Below are 22,425 nucleotides of genomic sequence, written 5' to 3' on the forward strand. Positions count from 1 at the left end.
TTTCAACTTATGATCAGTGATGTTTGACTGCTACAGCAAAATCTTATCTCTATTGTTGACAGTGGCCAAACTCCTGTCAAGATTTTTTCTGGTGACCTTGAAATTCTTGGATTACTGTTTCTGATACAATGAAGTGACTTTTGTTGATGTTGTAGATTATGAGTATACAAGTAACTGTGAAGTAATCAGTAAGAAACTATGAACTATTGTCTGATGCAAGGAACCTATCAAAAGAGAAAACTCTAAGGTAAAGTTTTTGGTATTTTGAGATCACACTTGTTATTAAAGATCTAATTTGATCCAAAATGAAAGCAAATTTAAAGTTCTGGAGATATCTGCAGAGTAGATTGTTTTCTTGCCCTTTATTCATGATATTCTTTTGACTTTGCTCAAGAGAAAGATATGGCACTATCCTACTGCAGCCAATCATAACATTTTACTAAATACCCATAATAATGTACAGTATCTAATCACATTATGGATCATTTTTTGTTCATAAGTATGAGCACACGCTTTCAAACTATCTGTTCTAGAAACTGGGGTTTTCATGATGACAAAAATATTTTTTAAAATTTTAAGTGGTGGCATTCATTAAAAAAAGGTGGAAATACCTATCATATTGATTTTATAAGAAGGAAAAAGCAAGAAGCAGAAAATAGTATCCAAGTAGAAACAACTGCTGCTCTAGGCAATACTGAGTAATAGCAATGATGATATGATTCATGCCCGTTAAGTGTGGGACAGTGTGAAGTCCCATTATTGAAGAATGAGTTGATGGGTAAAGCAGAACAATGGGCCTATTTTCTCCTCCTGTTTCTGTCACTGACATATTCTCTAACCCCACCCAAACTGCTCATCTTTTTTGTCTTAGCTTTTTTTTTCTTTTTTCTTTTTTCTTTTCTTTTTTTTTTTTTTTGGTGAAATGGGTGCTCTTATATCTCCTTGCCTGAGACAGTGAGAAGAGATTTATAGACACGTTCAAGACTGTTGTGTACTTTCTTTTCTTTTTATCTTCCTTAACCCAAACAACTGAGTATGTCTTGATCAGGGTTTCAGTTAAGGTCCATAGCAACAAGTTTAGCATAGTGAAATATATGGCTGGGATTTGAAATGTTTAACTGATGTCTGTAAAGGATTTTGGGATCTCTGGAAGAAAGACCAATGGCTCTGTTGTCTGCCAGCAGCTCACTTTATGCTACAGGGAACACAAAATGAAGCCGTCAGTGCAGAATGCTATGCTGATAACCCAACTATAAGCACTGCTGAAATAGGTAAAACAATGCCAAAGCCTTACAACAGGCTTTGTGCTAACACAGATTAAGCCTTAGCATAGATCAATGTGTATGCTTCCTCATTGCTCACCTTTGAGCTACATAAATGTTTAAACTTCTAGATTTCAGTTTTGGAGACTCTTTTGCTTATACGTAAGATTTGCAGGGGGTATTATTAGCTTGTTAAAAGGGAACTGCTCTGGTTATAAAACTTTTGATAAAAAGCTAGGACAAGATGAATAAAAACAAGGATATTTTCACTACATAGAAAGTATTGCCCAATATATGTATTCTAAAAAAGTCTACCTTGCATTACAGAAATACATGTAGAAGCTATGCGGGAGATAACATGTTGCTAGCCTAGCACTAGTGCTACAAAAGACAGTAGGTATCATTTAAGAAGAGAGGAACCATCTGACAAAATCTTGTAACTTACACTGAAGAGAACAGCATTGATTTGTTCAATTGGGCAAAGAGGCAAACAGGTATATTAATCACTGATGTGAAATATCAAATATGTTATGGATTATTATCTTTTGCTATACATGTGTACAACATAGGTTTACTACCACACATTTCTAGTCTCCTTGCCTTTAATCTCCACAGTCATCTTCATCCCCTAAAACAATAACTTGGGCTGCAACAATATGAGTCTGTAATCAGGTTTCCTGATCTTATTTCTCCCTAGGAAGCATGAGCTGTATTTCAGATTTTCTGTTACCAACAATGTAGCTGGAAAATGCCAGAATCAAGGAGTCATAGCTGACTTTGAAGCCTGCTCTTCATCTCACAGCTAGTCTTATGGACTTGAAACAATCTGCTCTTTTCTCTCTTCTTACCTTTTCAATGCTGAGTACTTTCACTCAGCATTGGGAATAGCCCTGACAGAATCAAATTTACATGCAGGGAAAAAAAATAATTAAATTACTAGTTTAAATACTTTGCATAGATAGGAATTTTTAAAGGGAATAAAAATAACATTCTTAATTGCAATCATTTCAATACAACTGCCAGGTAATGGATTCATAAATCATTTCTGAAGTAAATCCATGTAACCAAGAGATCTTACATTTTTTCCCTTTTCCTTCTCGTCTCGGATGCCGTGCTTTTAACTCCTGCCTTAAATTAGATTGTGACTTTCTTGGGATGAGGCCTACCTCATACAATGGTTAGAATTACTAAAGTACACAATAGATTACTTAACAAAAGTGTCCCTGACTAGTGCTTTTGTAACATGGATAATTATTAAGAGTAACCAGTAGGCTCCATAATAGCATCTTTCTCTTAAAAAGCATGTAGTGGTTTTGACTTTCTCAAATTGCTACTTCATCATAATGAGAATACAAACCAGAATGTAATTCAAAATGGATAAGGATGTTGAGGGGGTTAAAAAGGATGTGCTCCCATTCAGCTTTCATCAGGTGTTAGAGGAGAAAGAGTGAACAATCTTTGCAAATGCAGCTAGTAATGTAGATAAATAATGGATACAGCTAGTGGCCTGAATGCATTTAGAGAATCCCAGCTGCTCCACTCAGTGTTTAATAGGCTGGAGGTGCAATTTCTTGCTACATAAATATTCGATATATTCCTACAGCCTTGCCACATAGGTGTAAACAACAATCAGCATAAAGAGGGACATAAATGTTTATTATAGGCTTCGTTTTAGCTAACAGATGCTCAGTGAAAAAGCTGAAAGTTAAGGTAAAAAAGATGACTTGGGAAAACTTATCAATCACAAAAAATGCTATGAAAGCAGCTTCATATATACAAGCATTTTATCTCCAGGAGATTTGTTCCAGTTATTGCAAGAAAGAGCCAGTTAGTAGTATACTTACATCAATGCAAATGTCTTGTGGCGGATAGAGAAAGCTGAAGTTTGGGATGATATGACTTTGATGCTCTATACTTATAGTTAGGCTTTTTTTCTGGAATTTTCCAAAACTCTCCCTTAGTATGCAGCTTCACAGGAAACTTTGCTTATGCCTAGCTGTATAGGAAGTAATAAGGATATTTTCACAAATCATAAATTTAGTGCATAGTGCCAAATTTGTCTTAAGAAGCCCATGTTCAAGGAACAGTGAAGTGAGCATTCACTTATGTTCCTGTTCAGCAGTTCCCAGTCCAATTCAAGCAGGGGGAGAATGAACTACAGTTTAGGGGCATATCCTCTTCTTTGATACCTGCATACTAAGGATAACCTTTATTAATTTTATTAATAGAGCTAGGAAAGTGTAGCCTACGCTAACTAAAGTGGTTTATCTGTCTTTCTTTTTCTTCATCTATAAACAAAGTCTCTTAAACTGTCCAAAGGCACAGATAAGTTACCTGCCTTCTGCTGCAAGGAAATACTCTATAACTTTGCTACTCAAACTTGTGTTACCTAGTATGACTGTTGATATATGAGATCACTATCTTATCTTGATGATTCAGCAGATTCAAAGTTGGTTTCAGGGGAATATTCTCCCTCCTACGAGGAACTCATTATTCAGAAAAATATGTTAAATCTTGAGATTCATATTTTAAAAATAAATAAATAATGTCTACACTGGGAAGCAAATTATCAAAGTGCTAGTTTCTGTTAACCACCCCTTGGCTCAGTTTGAACTTGATCTCTGGGAGCTTAACAGTCTTTTTTTATTAAGTTTTATTAACCTGTTGTCTGACTACCGCTCAGTCTTTTTATGCAAATAAACTGCTCAATCAATCAGTAATTCCTCACTTCCACATGGACAACTACAACAGGGATTGTAAGGAGCAAAGGTGATGAATGAGAGTGAAAAAATCAATCGATTTTATGGCTGAGCTGTGTAAAATTATTGTTAATTGGATTATTTTTGTTGCCACTAACATTCGTAATATTTCATCAGTAGAAACATTGAAATCATTTCAGTTAGGGATTTTCTGGACCTGTGGGGTTTTGGCATGCAGTGTGTGAGCTTTTACATGTATATTTTTTCTCTATGGTGTTATTTAATAAAGTGTGTGTGTGTGTAAAGAAAGCAACAAACCTTAAAACCTACCTAACACATAGAATTTGTTTAGCAAGGGTATTGTTGATAAACAGTATAGAATATAGTAGTGTTGTGAAAGCTGTTGATTTCTCTTGACAGTAAGCTCTGCATTTGTTGGAATGTGCTTCTAAGACCAGGTCCTAAAATAAAAGTAATGCTGCCCATTTAAAAGACTAAGTCTGTTACACACACAGGGTTTTTTTTTCTAATTTTAGTAAAGCAAACAAAGGAGAAGAAAAAACAAAACAAAACAAAAAAAACCCCTTCACCCTTCACCCTTTTCGCTCATTTCTTACTCGTTCTTCCATAGCACTTTTAGTCTAATTTCATTTTTTCCCGCATTAGATATTGACATGTTGCTACTCCAATGTGTAGCATTAACATGTGTAGCATTAACCATGCCCACTAAGGAAAGTTCCTTTTTCCTAATCCTAGACAGAACAGACATATGTGAACGCTTCTAAATTTAAATGAGTACAAGGTGAGTACTATGTCTGCACTCTTTCTAGAGGTTTGGTACACAGCAGTAGCAGCAGCAAGGCATTGTTAGGAGCTGTAGAGACAGACTGTTCTCCCACTGGCAGCAAGAGCAGTGACAACGTCTGGGTTTTATGTATGCATGTTGCCCCTATCCAGTCTAGGACCCAGACTTCATGCTGATGATCTGCACTGCTTTCCTACTTTCACAATTTTATACACATGTTCTCTCCTGCCTTACTGTCCTATGATGTAAACCTATACCAGGACACCAAGCCATTCCTCCTGCATCTTTTCAATCAACATGACCATCCCACAACCAAGACTTCAATTCTGTTGCCCAAATCTCTATCACTTTCTTGCTATACCATACATCTTTTTTTCAGGGACACTCCATTATTTCACAGAGCATGGTATAAAAAATTCTATACTTATATTGTTGAAAGAGATTGAATTTTGGATCAAGAGCTATAAACCAATTTCAGCCAATTTATACTGATGGAGATTCTGAATTCTTAACAATTATTGTCAAGAAACAAGGTTGCAATATGGCAGCCATTAGGTGTGTCACAGCAGCAGTAGACCATGAGCTTAAGTCCTTTAACATGGAAAATGTAGTAACTTTTGTTACATCATCTCATGAAGATAATCTCTTACATGAAGTTTTTCTTAGAATATATGGTTCTGATAATTTTTCTTAGGATAGCCCTTAAAAATTAAAGATCGGTCCAAGATAATGGAGCTATGATTCAAATATGAACTTCCCCAAAGGTTTCAAAATTTAGAAGAGTTCAGATTATGCCTTTGATTGAACTTGTTAGAGAGTTTCTGGTAAGCCAAGGAGCCTGGCCTGGGTTTAAGTGTCCATGAGGTCAGCCTGTACAGCACTGGGGCTTTATTTTGGAGCCAGGTCTATTCAAAATCCAAATAACTTAAAAGCATACGTTTAAGCTATACTTAAAGATTTGGGGGGTTTTGTTGTTGTTGTAGCATCTTTAGAATTCTATAGAATATAAAAGGCCTCTGAGAAGGAATAGTTACTTATTTTTTTGAAGTCAAAAAACATTTGTACTTACTTTACCCTAAGATTTGAGAAAATTCTCTGCCCATCTCGCAAATGAAAGAGACTAATATTGTAGGGGCGATTCACAAGTTTCTTCTCTACTATGGTGTAATTTCTAATAAAACAAGCACGTCTTGTTTAAATTGTATGGAATAGATTAGTCTGTTCGGTTTAGATTTTGTGACATGAATAAATTCCCGTATATCAAGCATGAGATCAGCTTCAATGCAGAGAGCTAATACAGCCAGTAATAACTGTTTAGTTGGTGTAACATTATGCAGTGTATATAGCTATAATAAATCATACACATTATCATTATCCCCTCATTACATCTTCAGCTAATGTTAATACCTAATCAGTTATACCAGACATCAGTCTCTTCCTTCAATTCTCTGTGAAAACAGAAAAAGAAATTCTGAGGAACCCAGAGCACCTTGGTACAAACATTCATTATTTGAGCCCAGGAAATGTATTGATGTTCCTACGTTTTTATGTGGTTTTACACTTAGCATTTGTAGCAGGAATTTCCTGATCAATACATATAAACTCTCAGGTTTTCACAGCTAACTTTTTTGTTTTGTTTTGTTTTCCAGTTGACTTAGTGGTAACTGTTCATTCTGTACAACAACATTGTCAGTCTGAGATAAGATTCATGAAAGCTAATGGATTTTAAAAGCATTAAGCGTGAACACGGTCGAATAACAGCCAAGCAATTTAGTGTTGAGTGGATACTTAATTTCACTGTAAAGTGAGGGGTGCTATGCTCAATGCCACTGAGAGATCTCACTGTCAAAATTAGACGAATGGACAATGTGAATATGAATGAATCAGTAGTTTTTCATGGACGGAAACTGTGTGTATTACAACTATTTCTGATAATTATATTCTTTCTCCATTGTTATTTAAATTAAGATACAGTTAATTAATGGGAATTTATTATATATATAACATATTTTTACATGAGGATTTTCAGAGTAACTTGAAAAAATTCATATGATCTTGTGATTCTAAATAAGTAATGAATGAGAAGAGTATAAATCCATCACACAGCCACAAATAATCTGACCAGGAACAGTTATAACTTAGCTTGTATGACATATATAAGGCAGTACTGGCAGTGTTTCTATTCTCAGGAGAAACCATGACTGAGTTTAGATCAAGTTACCTCTCACCTTACATTCCATGAACTTGCTTTTTTCCACTTCTCAAAATAAAACAAAGCAAACAATAAATACATTTTAAAAAAATTAAAAAGGGGTAGAAAACCAAGTCACAAGCTATTAATGCTGACTACTTTTTCAGTTCTTAATACAAATACCAAGACTGGCTGTAAATATTCTGACTATGTTTCTTCAAAGAGATCACACAATGGATAAATTTGTGAGAATTTACTATAGTGCTGTTGCCTACAGGTGTACCCTATAGGCAGAGTTATGCTGCTTGTGTGACAGTCAGTTTGGGGCCAGGAACCATGGAGCAGCCATTAGTTCCTTTCATAGCCCCATATGCAGTCTCTCCACCTGGGGACTCCTGGGATTAAGCCTAAGCAAGCAGGAGAAGTTGGTGGAGGAGGAACCATCTGCACAGCTCAGGAACCAGGAGGAGGTTCTGAGGTGGCTGCTTCCGTCTGCTGCCCTTTGTCCTCAGTCTTCATAGAATCACAGAATTACAGAATCGTATAGGTTGGGAAAGACCTTTAAGATCATCAAGTCCAACCATAAACCTAACACTACCAAGACCACCACTACACCATGTCCATAAACACCTCATCCAAACGTCTTTTAAATATCTCCAGGGATGGCGACTTGACGACTTCCCTGGGCAGCCTGTTCCAATGCTTGACAACCCTTTCAGTGAAGTAAAATTTCCTAATAGCCAGTTTAAACCTCCCCTGGCACAACATTAGGCCATTTCCTCTCATCCTATCACTTGTTACCTGGGAGAAGAGACCGACCCCCACCTCTCTACAACCTCCTTTCAGGTAGTTGTAGAGAGCAAGAAGGTCTCCCCTCAGCCTCCTTTTCTCCAGGCTAAACAACCCCAGCTCCCTCAGCCGCTCCTCAGAAGACTTCTGCTCCAGACCCTTCACCAGCTTCGTTGCCCTTCTCTGGACACGCTCCAGCACCTCAATGTCTCTCTTGTAGTGAGGGGCCCAAACCTGAACACAGTATTCGAGGTGCGGCCTCACCAGTGCTGAGTCCAGGGGCACGATCTTGCATGGAAAAGTCCCCACCTGTGCGCTCAGCTGGAGAAAGAGTGTTAAGGAGACCACAGAGGAGGGCAGACCAGTTGGCTGAACACAGGGCTGCAGAGCAGAGCGGTGCGCAGGTGACAAATGTCTTGGCGCTAGGTGTTGCAGCGCAGACTCTCCAGACCACACATACAGCCTTAGTTGTCTCTGTCAACACAGATCAAGGCAGATTAGCCACTTATTCCTTTTTTTTTTATGCCTCTGGATGACCAAACACTGGATAAATGTAGAATAACTTGTTCTGTGTACGAAAATGCTTTCATAACTCTGAGCCATAGTTTTTCCTTTGTATCAGTGGAATATCTCCTCCATCCAACAAAGAAAATTCAAGAGCAGTTGGCTTAAAACCAGTGACATGACTGAGTGTTTGCAATTCTGTTGCTCTTTCTGGATTTGGTCATCATTGGCCTCATTTCCCATAGCCTGGGAACCAGTGATGCTCAGGAATGCACAAGCTGTATGAAAAGTGCTTTTGTATTTTGACCTAAAAAATGAATAGAATGTCCAGGACTGAGGGGAGATGAAGATGATACGCTCCTAAATTGTTTTATGTTGAAATCTCAAGAGAATAGCTCTAGAAATGTCAGGCCCAACTTAAAGCCTAACTCTATCTCTGCTTTTACGTCTTTCCCAATATACAATCCCATTTACAACCTAATCTAAATATGATAAAAATCAATGATATCTTTCTCTAGACCTTTAGCCCATGAGCTGGATCCAGATCTCCTACTCAATCTACCTTCAAGAAAAATTTCAACAGAAATATAAGAATATTTTTGCTATGATCCTCTTATTCTACAATATCAGAATACTGTTAAAGATTGGAGTTTAATGGCTTTATATTTTTCTTCTAATGCCACATTGGTAAAACAGAATGCATAAGTATATGTATCATGGCACAGTTCATTCCATATTTCAAGCCAAGCAAAATTTGCTACACTATAAATTTCCAACCTTCCTCCTATTGCTCCAAAAGACTAAATACCTTCTTTAATATTCCTCAGTCATGCCTGGCCCCAGAAGTGAGCACGGCAATGTATTACTGACACAGCACTTGCCCTGTTTTCCTTTACACAGTTTTTCCTGTGCTGCCTGTGGTAGATGCACTCTGCGATATAAGCTGACAGCAATGCCCAAAGTAACCTCACTACCCATTAGAGTAACTTCTAAAACATGCCATAATCAGGCATAGAAAGTATATTCTGTGGCACTCAATAGATCCACTAGGGCTTAAGTGCTTCTGCTGTTAAGTGTAGCCTTTCTAAAGTCGGGGGGGGGAAATCTCTTTTGTCACTGAAAAGCCACTGTAAACACTCTGGTGTTAGAGTTGATGTGTAGTTTTCTTTCCACGCTTTCAGTTGCAATTAAATGCTTCTTTGAAACTCTTCAAATCCATATAAAGGGTAAGTATGGTATATTTTGGAGTCAGTGATTTAAACATAATGGCAAAGAAAGATTAAATAGAATTCTTAATTATATATTACCTGATTACATAAAGGAAAGTTAGTAGGATAACAGGTTGTTTTGAGCTTGCCATTAATGTGTTATCAAAAGAGTGGTTCTGACAACTTGATGTAGTGGTGATAGGAATGGAACTATTTTTGGTCAAAATGTTTGCTGGCCATTGCTGGTTTTATCAATGTCCTTGCTATGTGGAAATACGCATTGGAAAGTTTAGGAGAATACTTTATTCTCTAGAATCAACAATAGGTGAATGGTTTGTCTTGAGAGTGTGCTGATTGGCCTTTCAAGTTGCATTTTGTTTCCCCCATCCTTTTTTTTCCTTATTTTGACCAGATTCCTCCTCCCTTCCTAGCCAGAAGCCAGAATCTACTGCCAAAAGCTACCCAGGTACTGTCAAAGGCAGCATCTGTGTTCTTACACTTCCCACTCTTCTGCCTTTTTGTTGCTGTTGCCTCTCCTGTGTTGGATCTAGTAGCATTGTTCAGGCTGGATGAATCAATTGATCTTTCTGGTCTAATAGCAAGCTAATCTTTTTGGTTGTTGGGAATTATATTTTCTATTAGATCAGGAAGTTGAGATGACTCATCCTGCAGCCAGGTAGCTGTGAGAGGAGGCAGAGGGCAATAGAATAGCCAGCATCTTTGGCCATAAGTCTTATTTAGAACAAATCAAGCATATTTACACATATTGTGGCTATTCACTTAAATATGTGGATTATTTACACATATAAAAGGTTGCTATACCTCCACTGTCACTGGGAAGAACTGAACTCAGGAACTTTGGGCTATTTCATCTTTGGAAGCTAGGTAACAGAGTATGAAATATGTATAGACAGCCTGTTGGTGTTATGGTCTATTCTTGGGTTTGTGTGTTTCTCTTGCAGGGATGATAACCATGCTCAACAAATTATAACTTAGGAAGTTTGCCATATTTGAAAACTTTATCCAGTCTCTTTAAGTTTTGGGTTGTTTTTTTTCTTGCTTGGTTGTTTTTTAAGCTAAATATAAATGTGGATTTAAATTATTGGTGAGAGACAGTATTTTCAGATGTGCTAAATTGTGTTGACTTAATTGGTAGCATACTGCTTTACTTTCAGAGGTGTCTGGCCTAACATCTTTCTAACAAACAGACTGATTCTGAAAAACATGTAGATGGGCACACAGAACATGTAAGCAATTTTGAGCCAAGAAGAAAATAATCTGGTAGAACACTCCTTGACAAATATTTCATTATTGATCTCAACCAATATACCTAAAATGAGCCTATAGTGATTTCATTTTTTTTCTGCTTAGACAGTTTGGTGTCATGTAAAACCTGAATGCATTTCATTTCTAGTCATTAGGTCATTTATTCAGGCCCAGAATGTCCCATAGTTCACAACTGCTACCATTATATTTGCACAACTAAAGCTCTAGATAATCAGTTGTCAACATTATGAGATTTTTTTTTTTAAGTACATTTGACTGCATCCTTTAATGTTCCTGAAATCATAGCTGATTGAAAGCAGAGACATCTGTGTCATTTTCACATGTATTTTACTCACTGGCAAGTTACCTTTTAAATTAAAATGAAAGGCATGGATTCAACATTTGTACCACAGACATAAATATTTTAAATATTTGTGAAATAAATCCATAAAATTTTATTCATTGACAATTAAATAAAAAAAAAATTACAGACTTTTCTTGATCAAATGAAAACTGTGCACAAAGCAATACAATATGGATATAAACCTTGACAACAAATTCTATAAGGTTTAGCTGAGACACTGTGAGAAATGAGGATTTGTTGCCATTTAAAGACTTTTAAGAGAAATAGCTGTATCATTCTTTTTCTCAATGACAGCTTGTCGTATCATTCGGATTTTACCTTTTTGGACAAGATACTATGTTGATGTTTACACGTTAAACAGTACCTATCACACTGCTTAACTTCTAATGTTGCTTCACGATATATGAAAGACCATTCTAAAACCCTAATTTTTCTTCTATGAAAACTAATTTTAGTATTTTTATTAAAAAATGTTTCTTTAGTCTCATTATAAGAATGTTAGTATTTATAAATCTGTTTAAATGTTTAGCAATACTTTAGAGAACAATGTAGAAATCCAGACTCCAGACAGGAAATATTTAACACTTCAGTCTCATTGATTTCAGCTGATGTTTGAAACCTTTCTATCTTCATGGATCTAAATGCCAGTATTTTCTTCTACCTATAATAAACCCAGGTCTCCATTTAAGATTCAGCAACTTACACCCTCCAAAGAACAAAATACGGGCCTGAGGGAGTCACTGTCAGTATTTCTCAGAAAATGTCAGCTACATTGGTCCTAGTTTATTCCTTTGACTGAAAGGTGTTTGTTCAGCTTCTTGCCATTGATAACATCAATTGGCAGATGAAGACCAGGTATAAAATTATTTAGATTTTTTTCTTTCTCTTAGGGCTCATTGGGATCATTGCACTAAAACCATTTGCAGACGGAATTTCAGAGGACAGAGGGTCAGCTGTGTAATAATTATTTCACTGTAGAAAAGAGATAAGTAACACTGAGTAACATCTTACACTGCATCATTCAATTAGCAATGTTTCCAAAAACTCCTGAACATGTGAGTTTTGTTATTACTTGTTGTAGATTTGGTCATAGATTTCCCCTTGCTTTTTATCCAAACACCATAATTAATGGGGAACTTTGAGCTTTTTATATTCTTCTAATATAGAGGATATTAATCTTCCAAAAACACAGTGGTGTTTTTGGTGGCAGATATGGTGGCAATTCCAGACAAAAGATACAATCACATTATTGTAACTAATAAGGCAGAAGCCATTTGCAACTAAGGTTTGTGGAGAAGCCTATTTGCATACCCTTCAGTATGAAAGCTGACTAGACCTTTTTTCAACAAAATTAATTGCCTGTTAACTTAGTTGTACAACAGAAATGGCTCATAGGAACAAATGGCCTGTTAGGAAGCAAGGTGTTACTACTCCCAATCAGGTACTTGCCATTTGGTAATCTATTAGGAAGGACTTTAATGGAAGTTTTCTGAAAAGCTTTCTCCCACTAGGGGATTTTAACCAGTTTTCAAAACATCACACTACATGATGGGGAAAGCTGAGTGTGTAGTGCTCTGGCTGATATTCACCTGTACTGAGTGAGACATGGAGCTAGAAGAGCAATTTACAGGTATCTGCTAGTGTGAAAAGAAGCAAACTCTGAAACCACCCACCTGCACAAGGAGGTTTTCTTTTTGACATTCTGCCTGAATGTGGTCCATTTGTTAAGCAGTATTTTCTGCAGCACCAACAATTATTTTTATTAAAGCTTTTGTAACAAAAATAGGCTTTTGATTGAAAGACAGTAAATAGCCACAAAAACTGTCTCTAAAATTTATCCAGGTTAGGAAATAAAAAATTACTTTTGTCCATATAAAATGCATATAGCCTGAAGTACAGAGGCACTTGGAGAAAATGTGGGTTTGCATTTTTCATTTTGTTTCCAGCTCATTGTTCCTTTCACTCTTAAATAAAATCTGCGGTGAAGGCTGTATTGTTAGTACTGTGGGTATTGCTTCATAGTATTAAAAAGACTTATTTGAGGGATCAGTGCAGAAAGTTAATACGTGATTTTCACATGTGTGGGACTTTAATTTTCCATTGTTTTTTATCCCTAAAATATGTGCAATCTAGTTAATTGCATCTGATAGGAGGGATTTGAAAGCGAAAAGAACATGCTGGGTTGAGGCATGTGTTCCAGGTTTAAGAAGAATGGCAGAAAGCTTAGGTATAAGAATAACAGGAAGAGGTGATAATGACTTTAGCAAACAAGCTTTCCACTAGCTAGACATGATTCCTGTTATATGTCAAATACACTCCACTCACAAACACGCTCAGTCTTCTGCTCACATTTTCCTTGGCCTGAAATACAATTGCATCAATGAGTCTCAGTTGAAATTTGCAGTTCCTTTGTTCTAGGCCGCTTTAGTCCTTTTAGACTCACTGCAGTTTTTAAGTCCTGTTTAGTCAGACTCAGTAGCGTGGCATAATACGTTCAACCCAGCATGGTATTTCTAATACGAACCCCCCAAACTGTAAAACTTCAGGACTGCGTACCATGCCTAGCCTGAATGCGAATTTGCTGAGTTGATCTTTCTTAATTCCACAATAGCTTTAGCCAAAATGCTACCTGAACATGTTACATAAGTTGCTACTTACTACTGTTTTCCCCCCCCACTAACTCCTGGGATTCACACGTAGAAGAAGGTCAACTCCAGATGCCCACATAACTCCACTCACTACTGTGAGAAACCTTTGTACAAATCCTGCTGCTAAGTCCAAACTGAAATCCAAACCCTATCTTTGCTCAGATATGGAGTTTTGACCTACCTCAATTCAGTTTCTCAGCCTGAAAGAGAAAACTGTGTTCACAAACCTGTATTCAAAGCTGTAGAAGTTACATTGGATAACTTCTCCAACTTTACATCTGATCTTCCCTTTTTTTTTTTTTTTTGAGCAATTGAGCAATTTTGAGCTATTTAAATGCCTCATCAATTCCTGACTTTACTTGCCTGGTTTTAGTCAGAAGAACTACACTTCATTGGAATAGCCACTAAGGCAGTTTTGATCTAGCCAAACTCAGTTTGAGCAACTCCCTTACTAATGGTTTAGGAAGCTCTGCAGATAACACAGAACAGATCTAATGGTTTCTGTATGACCTATTCTTCAGTACAGATTGTGAATGTGTAAAGTATTTTACATCTGTCATCCCCATCTCTTGTAACAATCATTTAGGGCAATCATGACAAAGACTTGATTGTACCCACTTAGTGGAAATTGGGTCCTAGGCTCAGAATGCCACCCTGTTTCATTATTTCCAGGCTAAAGCCCTTTGCGCAAAACATAAAGTGTTTGTTATGTGTATTGAAAAAGAGCTTATTGATTTCTGTAAGCATTGGTATGATGTACATTGAAGTTGGAACACAAGATAGGGGATGACAGCAAATAACTTTAAATTCAATATTTTAAAATGACAACTGCAAAATCCTTTGATTTTTTAAAAGTATTATGATATTTTTAAGTATAGGCCAGTTTCCACTATATAATGGGACAGCTTAAAAAAACAGCTCCCTCAGGCTTGTGTGTTCAAAGAGATTTTAATCCTTTTATCACCAAGCCATGTGTTGGCTGTTTATTTCTCCAAATATTTATTTTCCACTAATTTGTATACAACCTTACTAAAATTTTATTGTGTAGTAATCCATCCTGTAAAATTAGAGAACTATGTGAATCATCAAAATAATAATAATAAATATATATTTATTTACATTTAGAAGCAAATACTAATTTGCATTTTTTTCTTTTTCTATAAATATTAAAGTACTTGATTGCTTTTACATCTGAAAATTCTTAAGGATAAAGGTTTACCTCCAATAGTTCCTTACATTACATTTCACATTGTACATTTCATTGAAAGCTATCCTTTTCGCATTCATAACCCAGGTAAGCCATACCACTCATCGAGAAGACTATTAGGGGAAATTCGGTGAATCAAAATTTACTTGAGAATTATGCAATCAGTTTCCTAAATGAAGTTTTTGGCAAATATTTAGCAAAATACAAAGAGCCTACCTGCAGAAATTTCTGGGGAAAAAAAAAAGAGAAATACCTGTAAAAGTCAATGCTTACCTAACAAGGTTATTGCTGCTTCAGACATACCTAAAGATCATAGAATCATAGAATAGCAGAATCGGTAAGCTTGGAAAAGACCTCTAGGATCATCTAGTCCAATCGTCAACCCAACACATCCATGCCTACTAAACCATGTCTCGAAGAGCCACATCTACATGTCTTTTGAACTCCTCCAGGGATGGTGACTCAACCACTTCCCTGGGCAGCCTGTTCCAATGCTTGATAACCCTTTTGGTGAAGAAAATTTTCCTAATATCCAATCTAAACCTCCCCTGGCACAACTTGAGGCCATTTCCTCTCATGCTATTGCTAGTTACTTGGGAGAAGAGACTGACACCCACCTCCCTACAACCTCCTTTCAGGTAGTTGTAGAGAGCAAGAAGGTCCTCCCTGAGCCTCCTTTTCTCCAGGATAAACAACCACAATTCCCTCAGCTGCTCCTCGTAAGACTTGTTCTCCCTTCACCAGCTTCCTTGCCCTTCTCTGGACATGCTCCAGCAACTCGATGTCCTTCTTGTAGTGAGGGGCCCAAAACTAAACACAGTATTCGAGGTGTGGCCTCACCAGTGCTGAGTACAGGGGACGATGGTTAAATAAAGTAGGGAAAAGAAAGGCAAACTATTTTTCCTTTATTTTTTCTTCAGCACCATTTTTAACAATGTTACATTTGCAACAATTTGACTGTGTGACGTGATAGCAAAGGCATATTGGAGGAGTTTGTCTCTTTCCCTCTTTCACTAAAACAAGGGTTATTCTATACACCTACTTCTGATTTCATATGACCAAGGTTTCTGTCCTTCTGTCCTTCAAAAGGGTAATGAATGTCTGTCCTAACAAACCTTGCTGTTAGGTGTGTTTCTTGATACCTGTGCTAAAATTCAGTATGTTCAGGTTCACCACACTGTTTCTTATTACTCGCAAGAAAGACTTAAAAACAAACAACAACAACAACAACAACAACAACAAAAAGAAACCGTTCTTCTCATTGGTAATCACACCATAAATTAGAAATAATTTATCAAGGGGTAATAATCCACTGCAGCTTTTTTTGGTGTTACTTGATGTTGCAGAGTTCCACAGAAAGTACACTTCAGTTAATTTAATCATATCAAGGAGCTTCTGAAGATTTTTGTTCTAAAATAAATCAGAAAAAGATAATACAGATTTTTTTGTTTATTTATTTTTGCCACATGTTTGTATAAGATCAATTTGGGAAGCCATATTTTTCAATTCCTTAATAGGTGTAACTCCATGATTTCTAAATTTGATCTACTGTGGTGAATTAACAGAGTAGAAATATATTGTATAATGTTATCTAAAGCTACGCTAAGAGGTTCATCAAAAGATTTATTTTGTGAATCAACTACACTGTGATTAACATATTGATGGAAATCACTGTTTATCCACCCATTTCTAGCACTGAAGTACATGCGAAGTGATATTACATCTTTGGTCAAGTTTCCACCTTAGGCATCTGGTGCTTCTAAAGGTACACGTTAGTGCACCTAGTAAGATTTGCATGCCATGTTACATACACCATAGGGTCTAAGCTACTTAGAAGTGTACATCACATCCTTTGATGTAAATAAGAGTTAAATGGGTATCTGGACATGATCTTTCTCTATTCTTGAACCCCTAGAGTTTGTGGGGGGAGGGTGGGTGGCAAACAACCACCACTGAATTACTCCTTCAGAGCATTTAATCAATAGTAAACTGTTTAGCAGACACATGAAATTTAGTTGACTGCCAATTTTCAGCAAACAGTACATCCACAGTAAAATCATACCTGATTTCAGTGCTCAAGGTTGTAGATGTACCTAGAAATCTTTTTCTTGTTAAAGCCATAGTAAGCCTTGAATCGATCTTTTGGTTTCCTGTAGAACAGCTGCTATATGGTATTTCATCTTCCCCTAATTTGTAGCTAGAAAGGTTTCCTCTAAATTTGACTGCAAATCTTCCTCCTGCCCCGCTTTTTTTTTGTGTGTGCGTGCATGTGTGTAGTGCCTTTCAGCAGGGCAAGCCATGCTATTTTCTGTTTGAATGGTGTTTTATTATTTTGTGATATTGGAAGTCCAGCATGGATCAAGAATTGTTTTCCTTGGTGCTGCTGTTGCCTTTATTGTCCTGGTTGAGAGGATCTGGGACTAGTTTGTAGTGATATTCTGCTCAGGTCAGTTTGCTTATGATGGTTTGGATTCCTCTGTGTACCCAGAAGGACAGACAAGTGCCAGCCTTCTATGAGCTTCAGTCTGGACTTAGGAAAAAATGACTGGCTCATCAGTGATTAATTTGGGAAAATAGATTTGGGGTTTCCAGAAGTCCCTGTGTCTTCTTGCTCCTACATACCAGAAGAATAGACTCTTCAGTTTCCTATTTAGAAACTGAACGTTTCCTTCCTCCTCTACCCTCCCAGTCTGAGACTGACCTTACATTTGTCATCAAAGTTTATGCCTCTCCAGCTTCTCTTTGTGTATGTCCAGAAAAGTACCTTTAACTTTTTTCATTTTATGTGAAGTATTTCTTCTGTCTGTCATTCAATAAGCCTCTGCAACTCTGTTTTCTTAGTGTCTTACTTAACTGAAACATACCGGAGAAAAGTTAACCCCGAATGCTTCAGAATCAGCTGTTCTCAAAATTAAGACCAGGTCCATGCTGCCTTCTTTTTTATGGGCACTCCAGAGAAAATTCAGAAAAGCCAAGAGAATGTGCTAGATCCTGTAGGGCTGCTGATTCTCCATTTTTTTCATTAAACAATCAAACAAGACAATATTTGACCAAAGCAGTTCAGCCTGCTCTTGTATTAAAGCAGAAAAATAAAGTTTGCCTTAAATTATAAATTCCTTGATTTTTTTTTTTTTTTTTTTACTATTGAAGTTTATTTTACCAACCTTAATTGCAAGACTGTTGTTTGGTCATGTAAGATCATGGTATTGTATAATAGCATATGCTATATTCTAAATATATTTGGTAAGCTATAAGCTTGATAAACTTAGATTCTGTGTATATTGTACATATGTATGTTTTTACATTAATACTCCTAGCTGATATATATATCATGTAGTTTGTTTGCAAACGTAACTAGGCCAGTTCTACATGAGGCTTGGGACATGGGATTGACCTAGAACAATAAGGTTCTCAGCAGAAAGTTGTTCTGCCTGACTCTCTGGGATAAATCTTCCCCTCCTCTCTCTTAAATTTACCCTGGTGCTACCTGTCTTAAATTCCAGTCAACAGAAACATACCAAACTAGACAGATTTGGAATCTGTCTAGTTTCTAGATTTATCATCTGAAAAATGAGGTAATTAGAGTTAGTAGCTTGAAAAGGGAAGTTGCTGTTGTAAATTTTAATGTTCATAAAGCACTATGGGGTTGTTATGTAGAGGGAGATGCTCCCTCAAAGAGAAGTGAATTTATTTTTTTAAATTTTGATTCCAATTGAAAAGGAGCCATTTTGGTGAATGACTCAATAATTCTTCTGTTTAAAAAATCATATTCCTTTTCCTGCTCAAGTGGTGGAGTTTCAGATGATAATAGGACCATTCCAGGCAACAGATGGAATCAGAATTTGAATTTTATATTTTGCATTTAAGATTCAAGATGCTCTGCAATGCATGAAAAGAATGTTCTTAGTCGGCATACATTTGTAGCTCCTGAGTTAGAAAATAACCTTTCTTTTTAGTTTTGTAGGAAAGTAAAACTTGACATGAAATTAAATCATCTAGATTAAAGAGAGACACTGTGGTTATGAAACACTGCGTTAGAGTGGTCAACACATTCTTCGCAAATTCCAGGATGAAGTCAGAATGTTTAGCACCGATCTGCTCCAGCTTTCCCAGCTCCCTTCCCCTGGGGGCTCCCTCTTAGGGGAGGGCCACAACGCATTGCTACTTATTTGTGTTTCGGTCTCTTCAATCAAGTTTCTGTGGCAGCAGGATATTACTTCCTTAAAGTAGTCAGCCTGGTCAGACTAGAAGGATTTACATAAGACTCAGCAAGAAGCTTGAATGGTTTCCACTCTGTATTGGGGCAGCTTGTTAATTCTCTTTCTCCATCCAGTCATATGTATAACTTTGCAGCTGTTGCACTTTGATTTTCCTCTGCCATTTCTCCAGCTCTGTGAATATTTTCCATGTGTCTAAACTTTCTCTTCAGGCTTATCTTGCACAGAAAGTTTTTTCTCCTCAACTCTGTTTTTATAAAGAAAGCAACAGGTAAAGCTAATGTTAATGTTCATCTCTCCTTCTTTTAATCCTTCTGCTGGAAAAATATAAAAAGCCACGCTCATTTAGAATTGTAATTTAAGAATATATGTAGATATTGGACCAAAATTTGATGGTTGCCTGGGTGCAACTGAGAAATTTATTTGGCGAATCATAATCAGATGTCTTCAATCCTAGTGAAAACAGATTATTCTGTTACAAAGAGAGACACTTAATCACCTGGGACTGATGACTCCTGACAATAATATAAAAATTTCAGGGAAATGAGAGAGACACCCTTCTACTGGAAATTAAGTTGTTGCCATCAGAGGTTGAAATGTTTTCATTTGTCATCAGGACATTTCAGAATATAAATTATTGGTGTTATGAGCAATACGTTATTATTCTCAGTCTTCTATGGGAGTAAAATTTCACTGGTATTTACATTTACTTTTGTAATGGAGTTCATAGTTCATTTAATCTAATTGTCTTTTTTAAAGTCAAATGGCATTATTCTTAGGCAAAGAAGAAATAGTATTAAAAATAAAATAAATTATAAATCAATTATAAAATCAATTATAAAAATAGCTTCTCACATTGACAGAATTTGCCAAAAAGCTACATTTGTGCTTGATTATTGTTCATTTGTTCATAGTAATTATCTTTTTCTTCAGTGGCAGTTTTTATTCCTCACCTTTTGGAGGAATTGTGAAAAGCATGGAAGTCCCATGGGACTTTAGGAAAGTCCCATGCGATCTAGAGATGACTGACTTCTCCCTAGGTCTTACCCTGCTCATGTGGATTAGTAAAATGAGCTTATAGTCACCTGTTTCACCCCATGTGCTCTCTTCTCTCTTCAGATGTTGACCTTTTTGTCCTCCTCTCAGCAGCAGTCCACATTAAAGCATTTCTTTGTCCCTCATGCCACCCCATATGTTTAAGACATTCTTTGAGGCAAAAGATCTACCTTATCTCTTTATGTTCAAATCCATATTTGGATAAAAACTTTCCCCACACTGAGACAGTTAAATTAACATTTTGTGTTTTAACTCAAACTGAAAAGTATCAATTAGAATAGTCATATTTTCGTTGTTACCGAGGAAAAACCCTTTCAAATAAAGCTGAGGAATTTTTGATCCTTTTTTTTTTTAATATAAAGATGATAAATGAGCTTATGAACAAGTGTGTTACACTTCTGTCACTTTCATATTTTGAGTTAATACATTTCACTAGGAGATCAAGAAAAAAAATTTATAAAGTTAGAATAAGCAAAGGAGTTTGTAAACTAGATATTTATGGCATAATTCATTTTCTCAGATTTTTTTTTTCAGTTGGCTCTGTCACCAAGGATAACATTTCTACCAGATTAGAATGTGATCTTTTTTATAGGTGAAGGATTATTTTTTACTTCTAGTCTTTAGGTGTGTCATATTTTGTTTCAGCATGCATCTTTTCCAAATGAAGGTTTCTGAACGTTTTTTTCTTCCCATTCCACTTCCCTTTTTATTGCCTAGTTATACAGCAATCACTTTTACCCAAATTTCAAATATATTATATGTGATAAATCCGGTTATTATAATGAGAGATTTTCTTATGATATCTGGAATACTAAAGGTGGTATTGCTTTCATTTATTTTTATAAGATTGAAAAGCAGATGCATATATCATGTAGAATCCATTTTATAATCAGTAAGAGAGACACATACACTGAGTAATTTGTCTTACCCTCATGTGGTTGGGATAAATACCTGTTCAACAGTACATACCTGTCTCCATTGATTGCTTGGATTGGTTTTGGTTTATGCAAAACACTTTGACCACCCCTGAAAAATCAGCTACTGATAAACACAGCAAACACAGTTATCCAAAATGAAAGAAATGAAAGAGTGGAGGAACACTTCCTATTTTATTTTATTGTAGTACTTGACAACTGTTTGAATCTTTTTTTTTAGAGCAATAACAACATGAAATATGAGTTGTTTGTAATAATGTTTGAAAACACTTTCCTTACTTGTATTTTGAATCAACAGAAGATTCTAATAATGGGTACCTTGTTCTTTTTTTTTTGTTAAGCAACAAAATATTGCTATTAGTTTCTTTCTTTTCCAGAGCTCCTTGTCCTTCTCATACAAATAAGAAAAAAATTGTGCCATGGTTAATATGCCTACACTATGAGATAGGAAGAGCTTAGGAAACATGCACTATACATATGTGTTATTTGTTAATATATACAATGTACGGCTTCTAAATATGTATTGCCAGTTGGAATCTTCTATTCCAATTACTAATGTATAGAACAGTATGTTTAGGAATTAAGTTCACTCAAGATTTTCTTGGTAAGCACTAAAAATTAAGGTATTTACCTGAATAAAACTTTTGGGCACTTAATTAAAGACAGTGAGGACATCATTGCTTGCCCAAACAATTTAGAGAGAAATGTTTTATGAAAGATGTCTGTTCACATGCAAGAAGTCTGTAGGCTGTTGGTAGGGTCATGATTAAATGTCTGTTTATATCTTTATACTTTGCTCCAAGTAGAAAGTAGCACAGTTTCAGCCTTTGGCTTTACTGCCATAGATGTAAATATCAATAATAATAAAATGCTAGCCAAAATGATTTTTGCATGTAAGACTTAAGCTGAATTTCCACAGCCAAAGGCCTCTGGACTCCATCCAGTCCAATATTAAGGAAATAAATGCCCAAACAATAAACGTTGTTCCCTGAAGGAAAGTAGTCCCCCTTCCAGGCTATACCAGATGGAGAAAAAATACTAGAATTTCAGCAATGCTCCTCATCAGACAAGAAGATTATGGTCAGGGCAGATTGATTTTGTAAAAGAAGATCCCAAAGACTTCTGCAGATGAAAGCAGGTTTGAAAAATCATTTTGCTCTGAGATGAGCCTCAAAAATATCTCTGTATACAAAACTCCGTATTTGTGCAGCTGTGTTCTGTGGGATGACTAGAAGGAAGTCTGCACGAGTCTGAGTCTGAATTTTGCAACTTGT

The sequence above is a fragment of the Mycteria americana genome, chromosome 5, assembly GCF_035582795.1.
Source record: "Mycteria americana isolate JAX WOST 10 ecotype Jacksonville Zoo and Gardens chromosome 5, USCA_MyAme_1.0, whole genome shotgun sequence".
In the NCBI taxonomy this organism is placed as follows: Eukaryota; Metazoa; Chordata; class Aves; order Ciconiiformes; family Ciconiidae; genus Mycteria; species Mycteria americana.